Source organism: Babylonia areolata, chromosome 18, assembly GCF_041734735.1.
Source record: "Babylonia areolata isolate BAREFJ2019XMU chromosome 18, ASM4173473v1, whole genome shotgun sequence".
Taxonomy (NCBI): domain Eukaryota; kingdom Metazoa; phylum Mollusca; class Gastropoda; order Neogastropoda; family Buccinidae; genus Babylonia; species Babylonia areolata.
Window position 1 is genome coordinate 24,830,642 of NC_134893.1, and position 7,500 is coordinate 24,838,141.

General features: G+C 39.1%; 1 protein-coding gene across 2 annotated transcripts in view; it reads right to left on the bottom strand.

The window, feature by feature from the left end:
• The window catches only part of LOC143292584 (dipeptidyl peptidase 4-like), a 395,699-nt gene that overhangs the window by 343,745 nt on the left and 44,454 nt on the right, over positions 1–7,500 (bottom strand). The window lies entirely within an intron of this gene.

A 7,500-nucleotide genomic window follows, 5' to 3' on the forward strand; every position in this document is an offset into this window, starting at 1 on the left:
ATATTTTGTTTGACGTGAGATGAAAGCGTTATCCTCAAACATAGCTCACTGACCGTTCGTTTATTTTAAGGGGAATTTGCTCTTATCCTGTACTTTCGTTCTGGGAACCCATTGGTTCTTCTTACTCTTTGATGTTTCACTTTCGGTTTCTCATACAGGCGTCACTGCATTCAGACGAATCCATATACGCTATACCTGACCAGCAAACCCAACGCACTCATTCAGACCTGGAGGGGAAAATGATAAAATAAATGAATACATTAACAACAACAACAACAATAAATACCCTCCAATGTTTTGTTCTTTACAAATAAGGAGGAGGAGGTGAAGGAGGAGGTTTAATTTTCTAAGGAACTATACATTTTCATCGGACAAAACTTATGCTAAAAGCATCAGTGCGTGTTTTTACGTGATGTCGATGAGTAAAATGCAGAGGACTGGGGAAAAAAGACATTGTTCTCATTAGTACATACAGCTGAAATGATACGAACACTAACAGAGACACAAAAAATGTGATCAGCAAAATTTCTTATTTCCATAGTGTTTCTTCATCTTTATCGTACGCCTGAGCTGTTGAGGACCCTAAGAATAAACAGTATTGCTGTGTTATGTGTTTGTTTGTTTTTTATTCTCGCCTTCACAAATTCGTAAATAAGGTATATATTTTCTTTTAATGCAAGAAGAAGAAGAAGAAGAAAAACAAGAGCGAAAACGTAGCTCAAAAAGAAAACTTTATGATGTACAGATTAGAAACAACAACCCAAATTCAGCAGAAAGAAGACGCTCCTTACGACTAGATCTTTTTTTTTTCCGAAAGGTTTCGGTGATTAAGGGTTGGAGCATCCTTCTGTTGTCAGAGCAATAAATGAAGCAGAAACAGCTCCTGCCCTTCCCCCTCTCTCTTTACTAACTTTCCCTCCTCCCTCTTTACTACCCTCCCCCCCTCCCTCTTTACTATCCTTCCCTCTATACTAATCTTCTCTCCTCTCTCTTTACCACCCTTCCCCCTCCCTCTTTACTACCCTCCCCCCTCCCTCTTTACTATCCTTCCCTCTATACTAATCTTCTCTCCTCTCTCTTTACCACCCTTCCCCCTCCCTCTTTACTACCCTCCCCCCTTTCTCTTTACTACTCTACCCTCCTCCCTCTCTACTACCCATCCCCTCTTTGCTAACCCCCCCACCCCCCCTTTTACAAATCTTCCCTCTTTACTGATCTTCCCTCCTCCCTCTTTACTAATCTTCCCTCCTCCCTCTTTACAAATCTTCCCTCCTCCCTCTTTACTAATCTTCCCTCCTCCCTCTTTACTAATCTTCCCTCTTTACAAATTTTCCCTCATCCCTCTTTACTAATCTTCCCTCTTTACAAATCCTCCCTCTTACAAATCTTCCCTCCTCCCTCTTTACAAATCTTCCCTCCTCCCTCTTTACAAATCCTCCCTCCTCCCTCTTTACAAATCTTCCCTCCTCCCTCTTTACAAATCCTCCCTCCTCCCTCTTTACTAATCCTCCCTCTTTACAAATCTTCCCTCCTCCCTCTTTACTAATCTTCCCTCCTCCCTCTTTACAAATCTTCCCTCTTTACTAATCCTCCCTCTTTACAAATCTTCCCTCCTCCCTCTTTACTAATCCTCCCTCTTTACTAATCCTCCCTTTACTAATCCTCCCTCTTTACTAATCCTCCCTCTTTACTAATCTTCCCTCTTTACAAATCTTCCCTCCTCCCTCTTTACAAATCTTCCCTCTTTACAAATCTTCCCTCCTCCCTCTTTACAAATCTTCCCTCCTCCCTCTTTACAAATCTTCCCTCCTCCCTCTTTACTAATCTTCCCTCTTTACAAATCTTCCCTCCTCCCTCTTTACTAATCTTCCCTCTTTACAAATCTTCCCTCCTCCCTCTTTACTAATTTCCCCTCCCCCTCCCCTCCCCCCCCGCCCCTTCCTCTTTACTAATCTTATCTCCTCCCTCGTTATCTTTTTTACTCTCTCTCTCTTCACCCGCCGCTTTATTCTGAAAGCTGACGTCAGTTGCAGTGTCACCTGATCTGGCAGCTTGTCTTGATACGAGGACCAGCAACTCTCAGTGTACTGTCGTTGTGTGACTACTTCAGTCCGCAACAGACGGCGCTCGTTCTGCAAGCGGTGCCGCGGAAATTTCCCAGTCCATTGATCAAGCAACGTTCTTACTAACTGGCAAGAAAAGGGTGGGGAAAAAAATCGCTTCAAAGCTATGAAGTGTTTTACACGGTAAACCGGAATGGTTCAACACTGCACGCATGATCCACAAAGCCGATACTCTCTCTGCAAACCTTTCTACCTTTCAAGGGGGAGTAGCTGTCTGTCTGAAGGTCGTGTTAATCAAAGAATCAATTGATTTCCTCTTCGGGGCTGGGGCAGGCAGAAGCGGAAGGCAGGAGAGAAGACAGTGCTCTGGGGGGTAAGGGGGGTTGGGGGTGGGGTTATCACGATACCATTGGTACATGAAACGTTGCGTTGTGAACATTACCGGGCGTGTGTACGTCTTGTATCTGTCTGAAATCAAGTGTACGTGGTCCTCAATTCTAACACGTTCCGGAAACATCTTAAACTGTGTCTGTTGTTAACTCTCTCTCTCTCTCCCTCCCTCCCCCTCTCTCTCTCTCTCTCCATTTCTTTTCCATGATATGTAATGGATATGATGCTTTGATATGTGTCTCTGTTTGTTTTTTTCTTTGATTTGTGTTGCTGTTGTAATTTTGTTTGATAATTCATTCCATTAGTTTGTTTTTCGTATTTCTTCTTTATTTCATTTTCTGTTTGGAGGTTCGAGGGGTGGATGAAAAAACAACAACATTGTTTGCTTATTATATTACCCTCAGAAATTCATTCGTTCATTCATTCATTCATTCATTCATCTCTCTCTCTCTCTCTCTCTGTTACTTGGAGCAACAAATATTAATCACAGACACAATGTATCAATGTGTATATTTCCATGCTATCAATACAAGAAAGAAGTTAATATGTAGACAGTGATCCAGCATGGTGAATTACTATATGAAAATAATTTCTGTGTGATGGGTACATTGTTTAAGTACATTCAGTTTGTTCACTCAGTTTGTGCTAGCTTTTATGTTGTTGTAGTTGTTGTTATTGTTGTTGCTATGGATAACACAATGTTATTTCGAGCCCCCCAGTACCCAACCCTTCCCCATTGTATTGTGGCCCAAGGCCGATGTACATTAAACTTTCTGAGTTCTGAGTTCTCTCTGTCTCTGTCTCTGTCTCTCTCTCTCTCTCTCTCTCTCTCTCTCTCTCTCTCTCTCTCTCTCGTTAACTCCATCTCTCTCCCTGCCCTTTCTGTCTGTCTGTCTCCAGGTATGTGTTGGGAGTGGAGCAGAGAAGAAAACTGTCTTTGATTGTCCAGCTGGCGAAAAGCAAGGCTTGTCTTCAACCTTGATTATTTCACCGCTAATTCACTGATGCTACTCTGAATCCAGGACCATCATTAAGGCCAAGCTGCAGAACAAGTGGAAGCAGCAGCATCCACGCCACAACAGAACAGACCCGTACTACCTGCTGACTCGTCGAAAGCATGTAGCCATTATCAGGCTCAGGGCAGGCCACAACCACCTGAAACACCACATATACACGAAACTCCGTATCAGCGACACAGAGCAGTGCCCCTGCAGAACAGGCAGCCAGACAACAGAACATCTGCTGCAGTCCTGCCCGCTCCACCAAGCGCTCCGAGAGAAAACCTGGCCCGACCCAACCCCAGCGGCCCGGAAGCTCTACGGAGGACTGGAGGACCTGCGACGTCCTGCCACCTTCGTGGAGGAGACGGGGAAATCCATCTGATAAATGACGAACGAGACAACAACAACTGATTCACTTACAAGAAATGGTTAGCATTCATTTCATTTGTTGTCAAGCGTGTGGGAGATGTTTTTTTTTGTTTGTTTGGTTTTTTACGGTTATTTGGTGTTGATATTGCTCTCATCTGTCTTCCCTTTCGGACTTCATAATCAAATTGATAATTTACAAGGAGCTTGCGAAGTGGCTTGGACTGACTTACTAACTTACTAAAGAAAAATATATTAATTAGGTTTCGAGAAAAGCTGGTCAATAGATAAAAACATGAAAAAGTGTCTTAAAGGATAAGTAACTGAAACTATGACCAACAGAACGGTTTGAATGGAAGGAGAGAAAAAACAAAACAGAAACAAAGAGAAAGGCAGACAAGAACTCAGTATGAACAAAAAAAACAAAAACAAAGACAATATAGAATTTTTTTTTAATGGTCTTTGGGAGGGGCCGGGGTGGGGGGGGGGTTAGAACAGAAAGAAGGGAGAAAAAAAGGAGGGGAAAAAAGAACAAAGGAGGATTAAAGGAAAGTAAAATAAAGAAAAAAGAAAAGAGCAGAACATAGAAGGGAAGAGCGGAGGGAAGGATGGACCAGACAAAAGCAGGTAAGAAAGACTGTTACAGACACATATATTACCAAAATGAAATAAAGAAAGAAGAAAAGAAAAAAAAAGAAAAGAACAGAAAAGAAAGGTTTAAAGAAAAAAAGAAAGAAAGAAAGAAAGAAAGAAAAAATATTAAAGTCAGAAAAAGAAATTAAAGAAGGATAGACAAATAGATACACAGATAGATAGATAGATAGTATGGAAGGGAGGAAGGATGTAAGGTAGAAAGAATGGAAAGTAGAAACGAAGAAGGAAAGAAAGAAAAGTGTGAAGATAAAAAAAAAACGCAGGAAGAAGAAAAGAAGGAAATCAGAGAAAGAAAGAAAGAAAGAAAGAAAAGAAGGGAAGTGAGATAGAAAGAAACGAAGAAAGAAAGATAGAAAAGCTAAGGAAGAAGAAAAAGAGAAACCGAAGAAAGGAAAATGACAGAACAAAGAAACAAAACAAAGATTGAAACAGAAAGAAAGACACAAAAAGACAGACAGACAGACCCAAAAAAAGAAACTAAACGAAAACAGAAAGACACACGAATCAAACAAAACGAAAACAGAAAGACACACGAATCAAACAAAACGAAAACAGAAAGACACACGAATCAAGCAAAACGAAAACAGAAAGACACACGAATCAAACAAAACGAAAACAGAAAGAGACACCAATCAAACAAAACGAAAACAGAAAGAGACACCAATCAAACAAAACGAAAACAGAAAGACACACGAATCAAACAAAACGAAAACAGAAAGACACACGAATCAAACAAAACGAAAACAGAAAGACACACAAATCAAACAAAACGAAAACAGAAAGACACACGAATCAAGCAAAACGAAAACAGAAAGACACACGAATCAAACAAAACGAAAACAGAAAGACACACGAATCAAACAAAACGAAAACAGAAAGACACACGAATCAAACAAAACGAAAGCAGAAAGACACATGAATCAAACAAAACGAAAGCAGAAAGACACATGAATCAAACAAAACGAAAACAGAAAGACACACCAATCAAACAAAAACGAAAGCAGAAAAGACAAAAACAAAGACAAAACAAAAAAAGCGAAACGAAACACCAACAACATGAAACAAAAAGAAAATGGAAAACGAGAAACGTAGACAGAAACAATGGAACAATAAACAGAACATAAAGAAAAGAACGAAAATAAAACAGAACAAAAGAAAGAAAGAAGGGAAAAAAGAAAGGAAAAAGAATGAATGGATACATGAATGAAAAAGAGAGAGAGAAAAAAAAAGGGGGGGGGCAACTTTATAACTATTTATTCATTTACCTATTTATTTATCTATCTATTTATTTATTACCTGTTCATTCATCCATTCATTTGTTCTTTTATTCTTTTACTTACTCATATACAGTTATTGATGGATACATACAGATAGATAGATAGACAGACAGACAGATAGATAGATAGATAGATATAGATATATGTGTGTGTCTGTGTATGTGTGTTTGTGTGTGTGTGTGTGATGTGTACAAACAGCAAAAAAGACAGTAAAAATAGAAACCGACGACAGAGAGATATATGGCTAAATGGCTCCATTATCAAACCACAGTGAGCCATCAGCTCTACATTATAGTTCTTCCTGTGTTGTTTCCCGGCTATGAGATTCATGAATGGAAACCTCTGTTAACAATCGGTTCTGACTGCTGGAGACCAAAGAGACATTAATTGCAATTAATTGCAATGTTTTAAAAGCGAATATGTGAAATGCTTTTATTTGAGAACATATGTTTATTACTCTTGTTTAATCAAGTAATCCGCGTGGGTGGGGTGGGGGTTGGGGGGTGGGTGCGGGTGTGTGCTGATTATCTGGTTGCGGTTTTCCGCAATTTATCTTTATTCTTATCTTATCTGTCTATTATAATCAATGTGCAGTATAGTAGGCTATCCTTATAATTATATTCAAATAATGTTTCTTAATTCTTTCTGTTTTTACATTAAGAATACTAATTATTACCTGCAGTGTGTGGATGTATGTATGAAACGGTGTATGTGATTTTTTTACATTTGTATCTTCGTAATATTCGTAAAAGCTGTTGTTGACTTTTACAGTTATGGTCCCCATGTTGTTTACTTGTCTATGTTGTGATAATGCACCTGACCAAATTTCTCCAGTTGGAGATAATAAAGTTATTCTTATCTCATCTTATCTTATCTTATCTTCTATAAGCAGTGTGTGTCCTCTCGTTTTTTTTCCATTTATTCATCGCTGTTCATCATCGACGCCTCTCTCTCTCTCTCTCTCTCTTTGAAAGTGAGAACTCATTAGACTGAGGATAAGTTCTGTATCAGTGTATACAAATGTTCTTGTACTTTTCTTAACAATTTACTTTGCTTCGGGTAACTCATCTGTTGCCTCCGTGCTTGTTTTGTTTTTTTTTCTTCCCCCGAACTTCAGTCTGTTTTGCATATGTACAGATTTTTTTCTGGAATATTAACCACAAAAAAAAAAAATCCAAATCTTTAAAATGAAAAGAGAGAACAGACTACGCGCGCTGTGCGATGCTGAAATTACCATTTATTTCTCTTTCTGTTGTGTTGTTCTGTGTCCTTAGATTTGATTTCTTTCTCTGACTTTTAAAAGTAAATTTTCATGTGAACAGCTTTTCATTTGCATTGTAAAATGCTTGACTTAAAAAAAAATAATCAGTTTTTACTCTGATTTACAATATTTCACTAATACCAGTGGATATGTATTTAAAGTTTCTGTGTGCTGGAAAAAAATATTTAAACACTGATAGTACCAAAAAAAAAAGCACAACAACACGAAAGTCATGAAAGTTGTTGACGTACCTCCAAATCGGGCAGATAACAATCCACACAAACACAACTGACCAATCCTCTGGATCACAGAATCACGTCACATCATCCAACGCATCAACCAAACCACTTGGCTACGTGTTCGCGTTATCAAAATAGAAACAGAAAAAAAAAACAGAAACCAAACTGAAAAGAAATGACTACAGGGTTTTTACGAAATCCTCACACCCAACCCAAGACACGGAATCTCCCCAAGGACTCTCGATGACA